Consider the following 17,591-nt stretch of genomic DNA (forward strand, 5'->3'; position numbering starts at 1 on the left):
CAGGAGCAAAGCCAAAATTGAGAATCTTACAAATCATGCAAAGAAGATCCATCTGAACTAGATGGATGGGAAAGTTAAGGGAAATTTCAAGAACAATACTGGCAAGGAAGACTCTCCTTTGGTGGCAGATCTGGAGTGTCTCAGAATAAAGAATCCTTCAGAGGTAGTCAGTATTGAAAAGAGAAGCTGGGAAGAGTTTCAGCACTGGGCCCAGGAGGGCAGCTGTGAGCTGCAAATAGAACATTCTCTACTTGGAAACTGAAGTCTTTGTAGGACGTTCTAAAACGGCGCATCCTTCCGCATTTCAGACCTCAAGTCCTGAAGATTCCTTGTCTCAGAAGGTTGCTTGTTTCTCTCCTTGCTTTATCATCTCCATTTTCTCATGACCAAAAGTCTTCTAATTGGCCAGTCTGGTTTCAGTTTCTTTTTTTGTCTTCCAACCTATGCTAGACAGAACTACCAATAAACGTTTTCTAAATGCTGTCTACATCAGGTCTGTCCAAGTGTCCTCAAAAACCTTCAATGCTTCACTGTTTCATTTCCCATCACATGTGAACTTGGCCTCGTTGCTGAGATCTTCCAACATATGTCTCTATTAGACCTATTCACTTTTATTTCCTCAATACTCAGTCTCTGATCTATTCATGTCCATCTCTTTCTCCATCATTATTATGCCTGCTTGTCTGCCTTTACTCATGTTTACCATGCTCTCTCTTTTTCCCACCACCTAGCCATCCTTCAAGTATGACAACCCACCCTTGAAGCTTCTCACGGCTTCTCCCGCTTAAGAATTAATATAGGAGTCAAAATCTTGTTTGTATAGTCTAGTAGTTAATTTTCAGTACCACTGTACAATGTTCTAATAAATTTTTTTATATTAATCTTTAATTCTTGCTCATATATTGTTTCTTGAGGGTTAAGCCTATAATTAGTCTTTCTTCTATAGTCTCCAATGCTTAAGACAGTTTTAAAACATAAAAGATAAATAAATAATTGTTGATTGATTGACTTATTAAGTCCACAATTTAAACAAACTGGCTAAAGTAAATATATTTTTTAACTATTATTCCAAAGATTATCCACTTGATTACAACGAGTTTTGATTCAAAGAGCTAAGCAATATATAATCCATGTTAGATAGCAAAAATACTTAACATTTTTTTATACATAAAACCTTTCGGTGACCAATTCCTAATTGCAGTGAATTAGAGGCCAGACTCCAAAGTTGGATTCCTTAGGTCACAAACACGAATCTCTGCTGCTAACATTAAACTAAGATACTAAGCTCCCATGCTCTTTTGTCAGTAGATGAGGGAACACGTATGTTGGAAATATGATGAGCAATGAATTCACAATGGCCTAGAGAAAAATCCTTATCCAACTTGCAACTTAAGGCAAGTGCTCATCAGCAGGTTACTTCACGAGTAGGGTTGGTTTTTGAAAGATTTAAATGAAATTGTGACAGGACCTGGAGTCAGAAGATTTCATTCTCTCCCTGAGTAGTGAAGAGAGTATTCAGACATTACTCATATTTGGAAAATCAATCTCAATTTTAAAACCTTACTTGTTATATCCCTAGCCTTTTCAAAAACAACATTCTATTAGATACTTCTCTGTATTTATCCATATTAATTTAAGGTCATAGAACTCAAATAATACACTAAACTTCACGGAACCTACAAGAAGTAGATTTCAAAAACTATTACTTTATTACTATAATCTATATAGAGTTTGGATTATGTATTAAAATATCATGCTTCCTTGGAAGCAGTTGCAATAGCTCCCTTCAGTTTCTAGGACTGTGATTCTTGTTTCCATGTTATAAAAACATAACATAATTTTGCACCTGTCACATCTAGTGGATGACCAAAAGATATCTTCTTTTGTTTCTCCCACAATTAATATCATGCCAGAACTAAAGGATGGTTAGAAGGTACCAAAGGCATAGTATAATTTATATTGAAGAAAAAAAAAATGCAGACCCTGTAGTTCATTATGTCTGATATTATTGTGGGTCATGCATTAAAGAATTAATTTCAACCTCCTAAAACCCAAAGAGGGTAAAACTACCATAAAAGCCAATGGTTGGAACCACTCTGACTGTCTCTTCTTTACAAGTATATTAGGAGCAGATCTACACTATAACAGTCAATGAGATGGGGAGTTTCCATTCCTTTCAGTAGGCATTATTTAATGTATTAATTTAAACTGCGAAAATTAGCATAGTTCTTAGCGTCTGGACCAAAGTAGATATCAGAGCAGATTTTTCACTTTTGGATCTTGAACCTTCAGATGCAAATTTTGCAAAAATTAGGCCTATTGTGAAACTAATAAACTCATTGGTGACTAGGTTTTAAGAAAGTTCTGGCTTTATGCAATTTTATAACATAATCATATCACACAGAGAACTGCCGCTCATGTACTCCAGATCAGAGGAACTCAGTCAGTACACCAAAAAAGAGAAAACACAAGAAAAGAAAACCAAGAAGTTTCCATTCAAAAGCCGTCAAACTAATGTACTTCCCATGAGAACATAAAGGAAACAAAGGAGTGGTTTTGAGGGAAATTGTTAAATTCTTTTATTAAGTAGCGCTGAATGTGACTAGATGAGATTAGTTAAAATCAGAGTTGGGTTGAAGTTAAATGGATTCTGTGACAATTTTCTCCCTTCTCTTGAGATTTCTTGAGTGCACAGTTCACCTGAATTAATAGTAAGAGGCATAAATTTTAGATGGAAAGAAAAGGAAGAATAATTCCTGCTGGTGTGCAGGGGATAGCAAACTGACCAGGCCAAAACCTCCAGAGAACCAATTATTGGTTTCTAGACTTGAACATTTTGTGAAACATTTTCATCAAAGAATATAAATGTAAAAGTCGAAGGTGACAGTCTCTTTCATTACTGTTCAAATTCAGTACCTTGCCTGACCCAATCTCCATGATGAAGTTTGTGCTGTAATGTATAGCAACATTTGTGATACCCAGAGAGCAGCTCTGCCCATTGAATGGTCACCATGGCTTCTTCATCTTCACAAGCACTAGCAGGACGCTCGAACAGGGAAATCCAGGCCGTTGTGAAAGCAATTGCTTGAACCTTGAGAGAGACGTTGAAAAGAGAACAAACATAGGCAGCGTAATTGTTTCAAAAGATTCTGTGTTATTTAAGATTAATAAAGAATGGGTAATGAATTACCAGAAATACCTTCAATATTATTTAAAAGATGGACAGTTATATTAAAGACAAAACAACTACAAGTTAGTAAAGCAATTACCAAGGGCAGTTCATTATTTGCTTTTAAGATCCACTTGTCATTAAAAGCAGTGAGAAAGAAAAGCTTTCATACTATGAAAGGAAATTGTTCAAATTAGGCAACTTCAGAGTTCACAGGCATATTCTAGGGTCATGCAGTAAGTAACAATTTTTCAGAGGTCGGGTGGAACTTGATGGGAAGACAGAAATCATTGTATCCAATGTCTAGGTGTCAGTACTGCCCTCTCTAATGTATCTGTCCATTTGTTACACGATATAGGAAATAAGCACTTTCCAAGAGGCTGGTACAGAGAAGCCCAAAACCTTACCAAGGAAAAGCAGAATAATTAATTTGAAATTGTTATGAGAGATAACTTTTGACATTTAATATTTAACGTTTATTAATATTGGGATCTAATAGATTAAGCATCCTATGGCAAAAAAGGTTAGTTAGCAATTTTTTTTCCAAATAAGGAAAACAAGACTATACATAGGTAAGAAAATCACAGTGAACATTGGTTTCCATAAACAAGAAGAGGAATTGTGACCTAATCCATCTTTTGTATGTCCAACATGCGTGGCCGCATCACACTCATTGCGTTCTATTTCTATATTGAGCTACAGATTGATGATTAAATCCATAGTGTTCAAGCTTTCATTTCTTCACTTACCTTTCCAGTTACGTCCCCAAAAGAAAGAATGGATTCATTGGCATCAAGAGGGTCATACCAATAATCCATGCAAACTGGTGCTCCTTTCAGGCCTTGGAGTTTGTATTCACAAGAAAACTCGTCTTTGGACAGTAGATCATAGAAACAAATCTCTTTAGTTGTAAAAGCCACTACTATCTAAAGTAGCAAAGTAGAAAATCAGAAAACATTTCTGATGAATTTAATGAAACCAATATGTAAGGCAGACATGCAAATCTTAGTACCAAATGAGACATCATTTCCTGAGGGTCCTTAATAGTATTACAGAAATATAGTATGGTGGCACAAATGTGCTTTATTCCAGCTTTGGACTCTAGCAGAGAAAAAATACTTCCCATTGAGGTATCTGAACATACTTTCTTCCTTATCCCCACGTCACACACTCACCAATTTCTTCCAGACTAGATGGCTAATCTCATAGGAAAAACAAAGACACAGAGAGCTACAGCATCATAGTCATAGCAGAAACTTTATACACCATGCTTTATGAAGTAAGGTTAAGCGTTCACAGAAATCAATTGATAAAAACTCTGTAAGTAGCCTTGCTAAATCAGATAAAATCCCAAAAGCTATTTTAAACAGGGTAAATAAATTTGTCAATAAAATTGACAAAACTTTAGCTAGACTAACCCAAGAAAAAACAGAGAAGATACACATTACTAAAATCACAAACAAAAGAGTAGACATTACAGTCAACATTATAGAAATAAGAAAGGATTACAGGAGAATACCATGAAGAGTTGTATGCCAACAAATTAGATAACCTAGATGAAATGAACAAATTCCTATAAACACAAAAATTACCTAAACTAACTGAAGAACAAATGGCAAATATCAGCAGACATATAACAAGTAAAAAGATTGAATTAGTAATCAAAAATATTTCCCACAAAGAAAATCCCAGGCCCTGATAACTTCACTAATAAATTTGACCAAAGATTCAAAGAATTAACACCAATCTTTCTCAAACTCTTCCAAAGAATATAAGTACAGGGAACATTTCTCAAATATTTTATGAAGCCAATACTATCCTAATATCAAAATCACACAAAGACATCACAAGAAAAGAAAACTGCAGATCAATATTCCTAGTGAATATAGACGTAAAAATCTTCAGCTAAATGCTAGCCAAGAGAATTCAGCAATATATAAAAATGATTACACACTATGACCAAGTAATATCTATACCAAGAAGGCAAGGTTAGTTTAACATACAAATATCAATCAGTGTAATACACTATATTACTACCATAAAGGACAAAAACTATATGATCATTTCAATAGATATGAAAAAGGCATTTAAGAAAATCCAACACATTTTCATGATAAAAATACTCAACAAACCAGGAATAGAAGGGAACTTCTTCAAACTGATATAGAGCATGTACAAAAAAACCCACAGCTTATGCCATATTTAATAGTGAAAAACTGAATGTATTCTCCCCAAGATCAAGAGCAAGATGAGGATGTTCACTCTCATGACTTCTACTCAAAACCATACTAAAGTTTCCAGCCAGATAAATTAGTCAAGAAAAAGAAATAAAAGCATTCGGATTGGAGAGGAAGAATGTAAACTATCTCTTTTAGTAGATGACATGATCTTATACATAGGAAATGCTAAAAAATCAACAGCAACGGGGCCGGCTCCATGGCCGAGTGGTTAAGTTCCCCTGCTCCACTGCGGTGGCCCAGGGGTCAGATCCTGGGAGCGGACATGGCACCGCTCATCAGGTCACGTTGAGGCGGTGTCCCACATCCCACAACTAGAAGGACCTGCAACTAAGATACACAACAATGTGCTGGGGGGTTTGGGGAGATAAAGCAGAAAAGAAAAAAAAGATTGGCAACAGTTGTTAGCTCAGGTGCCAATCTTTGGGGGGAAAAAATCAACAACAAAAAAGCGATTAAAACTAACAAACAAGTTCAACAAAGTTTCAGGATATAAAATTGTTGTTTTAAAATCTATTGTATTTTTATGCACTAGCAATTAAAATTCTGAAAGTGAAATTACCAAAGGCAGTGTTAGAAGAATGACAAGGCAAAACACAGACTGGGATACAATATTTGTAAAGTATCCATCTGAGAAATGTATGTACCCAGAATATACAAAAAACTTTCAAAACTCAATAATAACAAGGGGGGCCAGCCCAGTGGTGCAGCAGTTAAGTTCATATGCTCTGCTTTGGTGGCCCAGCGTTTGCCAGTTCTGATCCCGGGTGTGGACCTACACACCACTTATCAAGCCACGCTGTGGCAGACGTCCCACATATAGAGGAAGATGGGCATGGATGTTAGCTCAGGGCCCATCATCCTCAGCGAAAAAAAAAAAAGAAGATTCGTGGCAGATGTTAGCTCAGGGCTAATCTTCCTCAAAAAAACAAAACAAACAAGCAAAGAAAACCCTAATGATAACAAAATAAAACCAATAAAAAATATGCACAATATTAGGACATTTTAACAAAGAGGATATACTGGAAGCAAATTAGGACATGAAAATGTACTCAACATTATTAGTCATTAGGGAAATGTGAATTGAAACTACAAGAGAAAATACAAACCTATTAAAATGGCTAAAATTACAAACTACTGATATATCCAACAACGTGGATGAATCTCAAAATAATTATGCCAAGTTAAAGAAGTCAGACAAAAAAGGAGTGAGTACACACTGTATGATGCCAATTATATAAAAGTCTAGAAGATGCAGACTAATCTACAGTGAAGAAAGCACATGCGTGGTTATTTGACAAGGAGAGGTGGGAGGAGTTGAGGGACGATTCCAAAAGGGTCCAAGGAAATTCTTGAGAGTGGTAAATATGTTCATTATCTTCTACTGTTGATTTTTCACAGCTATATAAATGTATTGAAATCTATGAACTTGGATACTTTTAATAAGTGCAGTGTATTTTTGTAATTATACCTCAATAAAGCTGTTTTTTAAAACAGAAGAAAAATGAAAGACATTTTAAGCTTCTATGTTGAGTAAATACAAAAGAAAAGCTAAGATTTAGTTATCAGTCCTGGAAGGAAGAAGCAGGGCAAAATAATCATTACATAATACAGCAACACAAACGTTACACGATAATGACGGAATGCTGCACACAGATACCAAAAAAATCTGGACTAGCACTACCTTTTAATCCATACCAGTTAAGCATTAACATCAGATCCTCAGCAAGAAGAGACTGGATATATGATGTCAGCTGCCACTCTACAAGAAACAAAGACTCTGAAACACAGGTTCTGATGTCAGGGCTGCCTGGGTTTACAATTCTTGCAACACTGATTACATCCTGTGTGACCTGGGGCAAATTTCACAACCTCTCATTGACCAGTCTCTCATTCTTAAAGTGGGAGTGATATCCACTTCATGGTGATCTAGAGAGGATTAATAGAGAGTGTCACATAGGAAGCTAGTGATGATGATGATGATTCTTTATGGTTCCAGGCGGTACAGCATACTATTTTGCACTAAAAAGAACCTGGATCTTTGGAGAAATGGTTGATTCTGGGTCTGGCATAATAAATATACGAAGTGATCCTGGAACGTCTTGTTATACCAGAAAGCAAAGAAGCTCTCAAAGACTGTTAGGATTATATCAAAAAAGACTCAGAAGCTGACTTGTATTGGTTCTACTCTCCAAAAATGGTATAACTTTTGGGATGGGATAATAAGTCAGTGGATTGAAACAAAGCAAATTTTTTAAATTCATGAGTTTGTAATGATATTGGTAAGAACAAAGATAGTAGTACTCATTTTTCATTCTTAGAGGATATTAGAAAACCAGCTCATTATTTTGAATACTGGGAAATAAAAGTAAAGAATTGGGCATTTATCCTGCCTTTGTTATACAGTTTTTACTACATGATAGCTAAATAATTGACAAGAGACATTCCTTTTTATAGAAATATTCCAGCTTATAAAGGAAGAGGAAATGATGAAATTAGGGTGTCACCATCTTGCCACCTCTAATAAATTGATGGATCTCGGAATAATCAGCTATAATGGTTAACATCCCCAAAAAACAGAGATCCAGGCATTTGGTGCCTCCTGATTGAGTAACACCTATTCCAAAACAAACCGTCCTGAAACTGATCAAGGCTTTAGACTTGATTACTGATTTACTGGAAATACAGGGAACAAGTGGACATGTTAAGCAACCCAATGTAAACACAAGCTGCAAAATCCAGACTGTGGCAAGCTCTAAAGAAAAAGCACCTAACCTCTTTAACAAAGACATCAACAGCAACAACAACAACAAAATGCAAGAATAAAGAAGACATGGAGGAAAACTGATGGATCAAAAGAGACACATCACAACGTTTGGACCTTATTCACATCTTGATTCAAACAAACTATCAAACAATCAATTAACAGACTATTAAAAAATTATAATACAAGGAAATATGTACATGATTGGATATTTGATGATATTAAGGATTATTGCTATTGATATTAAATGTGATAGTGGTATCATGATTGTGCTAAAAAAGACATTTTTTAGAAATACTGAAGTATTTACAGACTAAATTGGATGTTTTGGATTTCAATAGAGGAGAGGTATAGAAAAAACAAGATTGGCTGTGTACTGGAGATAGTTAAGGGTGGATATTGGTTCTTAATGCGATTATCTCTGTGCTTAAAATTTTTCATAGTAAAATTTACTATCTGCTTAACATGAAATACTAAGAACATGGATTCTTTAAGCTGCATCCTTCCCTCACAAACTTATTTTTCTTTCAATATATTATCTTGCTCATATAAGTATGAGTTATAGTTATATAGTTATATGATATCTATAGTTAGATGAAAATATTTGGACTGAGTTGGCGCTACCTATTAGAATTAAGAAACTGACTAGTACAGTGGTGAAAATCAGATAAGCAATCCCCTGTAATCACACTGAGCTGTGCCATGCAGTCTTATAGCCTTTCAGCTCTGCATAGAGATCCACTATCCTGCTGTAAATTATAGAGTCATAAAGGTCTTATCAGCTAGTAATGCAAAAAGACCACATTTGGGACTGGGCCGAGAATCTGAGTCATTATCAGCAGTGTCATTTAAAGGCATTCAAGGGAACAGCTTGGGAAATCGAGTAGCTCACTTGGCTCTACTGGCATTCCCTCCAGGTCAGATGAGAGGCACAGAAGAGTGATGCAGCTCTCTGTTGCTGATGGCGTTATACTTGACATTGATCAGGAGCCCTCACCCGCCATGTTTTCCCCTTTACAAGCATTGAACTTATTTATAAAGACTTTGTACCTTGTTTACATTTTCCAGAGAAACCAGACTAGTCACCCACAGATGTTTAAGCTTGAGGGCATCTGAAGTGATGGGAAGCGTTTCTTGAAGCTTTAAATTCTCTCCCCAGATTCCTAATAAACATTCCTTACTGATGGTCAGATAACGACTTGAGGTTTTTAAGAAAATTGCTTTTTGAATGGTGTCCTTGTGTTTCACTGGGAGGAATTCAAGGTCTTTCCACTGGGGAACCACAGTTGCCTTTGCTCATTCATCTTTCTCGTAAAGTCCTAACAGCATAAATGAAGTCAGCTTGTCCCAATTAATGAAGCCATCTTGGGCCACATCCACTTTGTCAAAGAGGGCCCCATATTCTTCCTTTGTGCCCCAACCAACAATCTCTGTCATCTTCTGCACAAACTCTTCTCTGGACATGCAAGTGGTTTGCCTTGACTCTGAGGGCTGGAAACAGGAATAAAAAACAAGACAACAGTGACAGCATCATAAACACCAGAACATTGTGCTACCCTCAAAAGGTTGATCTAATCAGCAATTATTCCAAGATGAAAAGAAAATGTCTTTTACTTTATAATAGTATTATACTTAAGTGAATTTAGGCTAGGGAACAAATAATGGTCAGGACTCCAAGCCAACATCCTCAACCACCAATGTCCCTATATCTGGAAGAGGGGGGCAGGAGAGTCAGAGATTTGATATGATGATGGAAGCAGAGGTTGGAATGATGCAGGGCTATTAGCAAAGGAGCGGCAGGTGGCTTCTAGAAACTAAAAAAGGCAAGGAAACAGATTCTCCGCTGGAGCCTGCAGAAAGAGGGTAATCCTAACAATATCTTGTTAGCCCTGTAAAACCCATTTTAGACTTCTAACCTCTAGAGCTGCAAGATAATTAGCTAGTGTATTTTAAGCTACTAAGTTTGTGGCAATTAGTTATAGCACAAATACAGTGATACAGTGGTTTACAAAAAGTAAATGAATCCTCGAAGACAGTTTAGCACAGCCAGTAATTCTATCATACCACAGCGAAACTTTAATCCAAGGGCAAGAAGTCCACTTCTGTAAATACATCATTATAAAAAATAGTGAAACCATATACACTTTATTTAGTTATTCACAGTAGTTATGTTCTTTAAAGCCTCTGCAAATCCTAAATTAGCAGATGCTGAACCATTGCTCCCAGAGGAAATACAGGGTTAGGTTATGGTGAACCTGCGGTCACAGTGTTTTCATCAACTGATGAATTCATAATTTTGTTTCATGTATGTTTCTGTTGAAAGACACTTTATTGAATATATATATTGTTAATTCATTAACATTAAGTACATGGCCAACAGCCCTATAATTCATGCCTGAACAAAGCTTATCCAACACATATATTTTCTCCATAAGGCACATCACAGTCTCTTGCACTTAGGACACTAGACAGAACTTGATCACTATACTTGGGACCATTTCAAACAGTGAAATCACCAACAAAAACCACAAAGCATAAAAAACTTGGCATTAAGTAGACCACAAAAAGGACACTTTTTTACAGTGTGAGAGCTGGAATAAGGCAGAGTGTCACCTTGTTTGACCTCAGCCTGGAATACATACATCTGAAGACTGAAATTCTTGGCCACTCTATACATGGCCGTAAAAGACCAAGAAAGTGCCTTGAATGTTGATTTTGGGGCTACAAATAAATTTTAGCAAGTAAGCAAATTCACAAATAAAGAATCCACGAAAATGAGAATCATCTGTATTTCAAATAAGTATGACATTGATAGGCTGTTTAGTTTGGTGAGATTAAAATTAGAGAATCTACATTTCCTACTGTCTCAGAGCCAAAGAGCTGGGATTGACAGCAAGCATTGGGAGGCAACATACTGTAGAAGAAGTCAAACTATTGTAGGTTTAATCCTGGTTCCACCAGTAATTGTGGGAACTACTGGCAAGTTACTCCACTGCTGATCCTTAATTTCTCCACCTGTAAAGTGGATATAGCAATATCAGTCTCAAGAAATGTTACAAAGATTAGCTGACATATCAAGAGATGCAGAAAAAGAATTTGACCAAATTCAACACCCATTCCTGATAAAGACTCTCAGTAAGCTAAGAATAGGAGGGAACTTCTTCAACTTAATAAAGAATATGTACAAAAAACCATATAGCTAACATCGTATTTAATAGTGAGAAACTTGAAGCTTTCCTACTAAGATCAGGTACAAGGCAAGGATGTCCCTCTCACCATTGCTTTTCAACAGCATTTTGGAAGATCTACCCAATGCAATAAGACAAGTAAAGAAAACAGAAGGCATACAGATTGAGAAGAAAGAAATAAAACTGTCTTTGTTAGCAGATGATGATCCTCTACATAGAAAATCCGAAATAATCATCAAAAAAATTCCTGGAACCTAGTGTTTACAGCAAGATTGCAAGATATAAGGTTAATATACAAAGGTCAATCATTTTCCTATACACCAGAGAGGAACATGCGGAATTTGAAATTAAAACTACAATATCATTTACATTGGCATCCACAAAAATGAAAAACAGATAAATCTAACAAAATATGTATAAGATCTGTATGAGGAAAACTACAAAACTTCAATCAACGAAATGAAGAATAACTGAATAAATAGAGAGATATTCCATGTTCATGGATAGGAAGAGTCAATATTGCCAAGACCTCAGTTCTTCCCAAGATAATTTATAGATTCAAAAACTTCTGTTCTGTGAAATACAACACCAAGAGAATGAGAAGATAAGTCATAGACTGGGAGAAAATATTTTCAAAAGATACATCTGATAAAAAAATTCAAAATTTACAAAGAATTCTTAAAATTCAACAATAAGTAAACAAACAATCCAATGGAAAAATGGGCCAAAGATCTTAATAGATACCTCACCAAAGAAGATATGGCAAATAAGCATATGCAAAGATGCTCCACATCATATGTCATCGGGGGAGCACAAATTAAAACAACAATGAGATATCCCTACGCACCTATTAGAATGGCCAAAATTTGGAACACTGACAACAGCAAATGCTGGCAAGGATGTAGAGCAACAGAAACTCTCATACATCGCTGATAGGAATGTAAAATCATATAGCCACTTTGGAAGATAGTTTGGCAGTTTCTTACAAAACTAAACATACTCTTACCATATGTAGATCCAGCAATCACACTCTTTGGTATTTACACAAAGGAGCTGAAAACTTATGTCCCACACATATGTTTATAGCAGCTTTATTCATAATTCATATTCATAATTGCCAATACTTGGAAGCAACCAAGATGTCCTTCAGTAGGTGAATGGATAAACTGTGGTGCATCCAGAGAATAAAATATTATTCATTGCTAAAAAGAAATGAGCTATCAAGCCATGAAAAGACGTGGAGGAATCTTAATGCATATTACTAAGTAAAAGAAGCCAATCTGAAAGGGTTACGTACTGTATGATTCCAACTACATGACATTCTGGAAAAGGTAAAACTATGGAGACAGTAAAAAGATCAGTGGTTGCCAGGGGTTAGAGGAGAGGGAGGGATGAACAGGCAGAGCGTGGAGGATTTTCAGGGTGGTGAAATTACTCTGTATACCATTGTAATGCGTGCATGTCATTATACATTTGTCCAAACCCACAGAAAGTACAAAACCAAAAGTGAACCCTAAGGTAAACCGTGGACTTTGGGTGATTATGATGTAGATTCATCAGTTGTAACAAATGCACCACTCTGGTGGAGGATGCTGGTAATGGAGGCTATGCATGTTTCAGGGTAGGAAACATGGGTAATCACCATACCTTCCCTTTAATTTTGTGGTGAACCTAAAACTACTCAAAAATTGTAAACTCTTAATAAAGAAAAATTAACTGAGATATCATGTGTGCAAGAACTAAGTAATGAAGGGTTTAATAGAAGTTAGTGTAGGCTTTTAATTAACTAAATTAAATTTCTGAGAAATAATTGGTATCTAGCCCTTTGAACTACTCAGAAGTCCATCATTAGTATCTTGGTTAAATTATTTTTAGTCTAAAAAGTTTCGATAGATGGAAATTTTTCAGTGACCCAGATTTTAAGTGTACAGAAAGAAATCTGATCCTAAAAACACTCCATCTGAGCCAAAACTGCAAACTGTTTCTGAAAGCTAAGTCAATGTTGATCTTTCATTTTACCATTACATAATGACATCAACCAACCTCTTATATCTATGTTATCCCATTAATAAAAAACATTTTAAAGCAGAATCTCAGAGTATTTTCTTCCTATGAGCTAGTAATTTATTTTTATTTCTAAGAACAAGAAACCGTTCCCTTTGACAGATACCAGAAAAATTTCTTTTCCATATTCTGGAATATGGAATTGCAAGTAGAAAACAAATTTTCTTCCCAAAAGTGACAAACAATCAATCTGATAATTTTCTGCACATTGATAATGCCAATACGCACTGGGGGAAGACTAGAGGAATATTCTCAATTTATGAAATTTGACAGAAAAGTGCAATTGTATGATGTACCTGACAGTTCTGTTACTGATTCTTCACGTGTTAGCTTTTTCTAAGTTTGAAAATAAAATTATGTTTTTGCTATAGCTTTGGTTAAAATTTAGGAATCTGCCTTTTGGAAAAAATCCTAAATTATTCAAGAAAACTTATGCCTCGATCAGTATGTGGTTTATGTTATTAATTCTATTATATGCCAGCTTTAATAAATTAGTTGAATGTGCAATTAAAGTATGTGATCTTTTAATACAAGCTTAAAAGAACAAATGCATTAACTTGTCCCACGCAATTAATTCTCATTTTATCAGTGGCTCCTACTTACGTTCTGGGACTAGAATTCATTCATTCATTGCACTGTATTATACGCACCGCACGCTGTGGCAGGGAGATTGTGTGGTTATATATTAGGAGCTCTAAGCCTCAGCCTCGGACATGGCACCTCTAACTAGGGATAAAAATGATAACTCTTAGGGCTGTTGTCAGGCTTAGTAGATAGTTTAATGTATTATCATACCAGCAATGACTCTTCTCTGAGGATTTAGCTAAATTCATTTGTTGATATGTGTGTGTATGTGTATACAAGTGTATGTAAGGCTTTCGAGATGTACGTAATTAGCAATTTTAGTAAATTAATCCTATCTATCCGGGGTGGATAGTTGCTAAGTCGATGGTTCTAAGAGACTTCTCAGCGGGTCAAGAATATGCGTAGGAGACTCCACTAACGGGATTATCTGAAGCCCTCAGTTTCATTACCATCACGGTAGCAGATGCTAGCTTTTGGTTTAATATGAAACAGCAACTGTACACACTGTTTCGGCTGCTCTTCCTCAGAGGCACAATATGATACTGTCCTAAGTGAGCCTACGAAAGTAAAGTTTACCTATTCCCAGAAACCAAGATTATTTCATACATACAAGACAGACGTTGTGTCATTGGGAGTCACTGTGGCCTCCATCTCGTCTTGGGCCGCTTGTACTGCTACTCTATGAATTTCAGGGAGGCCGGGGATCTGTATCCTAGACTACTTGGCCGAAGGTAACTCCACAGAAAGGAAGATAAAACAATCCTTAAACTAAAAATGAGCTTGTATATACTATAATTTCAGTATTACAAACTTTCAATTTGTATTAGATTCAGTGCTGAGCAGCAAAATAATTTATCTTTGAGCCATCTTTGGAGGTATATATATATTTAAATATATACGTATGCATATATAAATTTAAATTTTTTATATAATTTTTTTTCCCGAGGAAGATTAGCCCTGAGCTGACATCTGCCAATCCTCCTCTTTTTGCTGAGGAAGACTGGCCCTGAGCTAACATCTGTGGCCATCTTCCTCTACTTTATATGTGGGACGCCTACCACAGCATGGCTTGCCAAGCGGTGCCATGTCTGCATCTGGCATCCCAGCCAGCGAACCCTGGGCCGCCGAAGCAGAAAGTGCACACTTAACTGCTGTGTCACCCGGCTGGCCCCAATAAGTTTAAACTAGTACTAACTAAATTTAGTTACTAAGTTTAGATTTAGTTAGTAGTTTTAGTACGAAAGTACTAATTTAGTTAGTTAGTAACAATTCACATCTGGGTTTTATGCCTGAATTTGCTGCATAATATTTGTGTGACCATAGGCTAGTCATAACCTCTCTCAGGATGTATATGACAGTCCAGATGTATATAAGGCCATCTTACATTAAACAATTCTATTCAGACAGTAGTTATTATTGTTGAAGACACATCCATATTGAGCTAAATTCACAAGCATCTATTTAATACAGCTAGGGAAATTGATTTCATTATAAAACATAGAGGATAAAATAATTAATTGTCAGTCCCTTGGATTGAAAATTTAATTAGTATGGCTTTCATAAAACCTTTTTCCCATAGACAATTTCTTGCAATTTAAATGTAGACCTTCCAAATAAAAACTACTTAACGGTGTTTTAAGGTACGCCCTTTTATTCCTATTAGTCAAGATTCTCTGTCTGGCCATTTCAAAGGAAAAGTTAGTACCCTCGCCGCTCTTAGAACTCCTTATAAAAGTGAAAATTGTATGATCCAGTAGAAAATATAGCCTCATTCAGCCCTTCTTAAGGTAACGTTTGTGAACTTATTTTGCTATGTCTATTTAACTACTGAGGAAGAAAATAAGTAGTTATTGCCTCCAATTGTTTTTGCAAGAAAGCTAATATTCTCAGAAAGTCTGGTTGATTGTCCCAGGTACAGGTTTAGACCTTTAGAAAATCTTCCTGTCTTCTGGAATCCCTTTCAAAGAATGTTCTGAATCACTTCCTTTTGCCTAGAAAGCATTTTCTGCAGCTCCAGTCAGTTCTGGTGAGCTGGTTGTCCTTTAAAAAAAGCACGAATTCTGTAAAATTCCCTTCAACCTCTGAATGTTGTAAGATTCAGATTTCACTGTAACCTATATGAAAACTGAACACTAAACCTAAGCGAAAACCTTTAAAAATGTACCCTTTGTAAGAAACTTGACAGCCTTTTATGCATTAAGAAAAGATCATGTGTTTTCAATTAGCAATGTATGAGTATGCAAACACATTTTAAAAATCATTTATTTTTTGCACAAAATAATCCATGTTTTTACTGTAGAAAATACAAAGCATAGATAAGCCAAAAATTAAATTCCTCCATAATATCATCAGCCTTTCAGATTTTTTTTCTAGGCAGAAATAGAAATACCTGTGCATCATTTACCAAAAGGTGTTACGATATACATCTTTTATGGCGCTTTTTCCACTTTACATCATGCCATCAAGCTATGCCTTGTACAATATATGTTGGCCTTTATCATCATTTTAATGGCTGCACAATATTCTACGGAGAAGACATACAATTTACAGCCCCCTACTAATAAAATTTCAATTGTTCCCAGTGCTTTGCTGTTTTACATAAACAACCTGGCAACAAACATCCCTGCACATACATCTTTGCTTAGTTGTCCAATTATTTCCTGAAGTAAATTCCCTAGAAAGGGAATCGCTGAGTCAAGGAATTTGCACGTTCTTAAAGTTTTTGGTTATCTTGCCAAATCCTCCTCCAAAAGGTTAAACAAATTTACATTTCCATCCACAAAGTAAGAGATTGCCTATACTCAAGACCCTCACCAAGCTGGAGTATTCTCACGCTTCATAAAACTCACCAACTGGTTGCTAAAAAATAGCTCTAGCAAGCCTAAACACTTACATACTTTCTGGCTAAACAGAGTAATACATTCCCAAAGCAGACACAATTCTTTCAAAATCTGCCAGCTCTTAGAAACGTTACGTTTGTTTTTTCTTGACTTTTTCCTAAAGCAATAGTTTATAACGAAATGAGAAAAGAGAACTTTTCTCCTACTCTCTAAAAAAGGACTTGGCCAAGAGAAGAATACAAATCTCACTTAGAAACTATGGAGAGAGGACAACCCAATTTGGTCAGAAATCTGGATATTTTCTCCTCTGTCAAAGCTGGCAGTGGGTTCACATATACTGACCCAAGGTTCAACGCCCTCATCTTTTGGTGAGTATTTACCTCCAGATCCTGAAAATTAATGTCAAATGGTGAGTTGCAAGTCACTCAGATAAATACTTCCATCCTTCCATCCTTCCACTGGTCTATTCGTTAATAAATGTATATTGAGCATGTACACCACACAAGGTAGCATGGGGTAGGTTTATCTATTCAACAAACATTCAACAAACATTTACTAAGTGTCTGCTCCATGCTAAACACTATTCTAAGCACTCAGCACCAGCTTTGAGCCAGAGAGACAAGGTCTATGCTCTTCAAATACTTACACTTCTGTGGGGAGCCTTGGTGTGCTGGTCACAATGAATGACACAGGGTTTTAGGTTACCAAAAGTAACAAAATCACAAGAATCATACTAATCATTTT

The 17,591-nt window shown here is 36.0% G+C and overlaps 1 protein-coding gene across 5 annotated transcripts in view; it reads right to left on the reverse strand.

Moving 5' to 3' along the window:
- The window catches only part of LOC102147459 (ral guanine nucleotide dissociation stimulator), a 72,052-nt gene that overhangs the window by 32,392 nt on the left and 22,069 nt on the right, over positions 1–17,591 (reverse strand). For 3 of the 5 annotated variants that reach the window (XR_011428740.1, XM_070242551.1, XM_023623268.2), the window contains exons 3-4: positions 9,221–9,661; positions 2,917–3,091 (exon numbers count right to left, since the gene is read on the reverse strand). The gene's annotated coding sequence lies outside the window, so the exon portion shown is untranslated. Of the gene's footprint in view, positions 1–2,916; positions 3,092–3,918; positions 4,096–7,090; positions 7,189–9,220; positions 9,662–17,591 lie in introns of those variants that run through there. The other 2 variants (XR_011428742.1, XR_011428741.1) reach the window with 2 other exon arrangements.

This window comes from Equus caballus, chromosome 19 (assembly GCF_041296265.1).
Source record: "Equus caballus isolate H_3958 breed thoroughbred chromosome 19, TB-T2T, whole genome shotgun sequence".
NCBI lineage: Eukaryota > Metazoa > Chordata > Mammalia > Perissodactyla > Equidae > Equus > Equus caballus.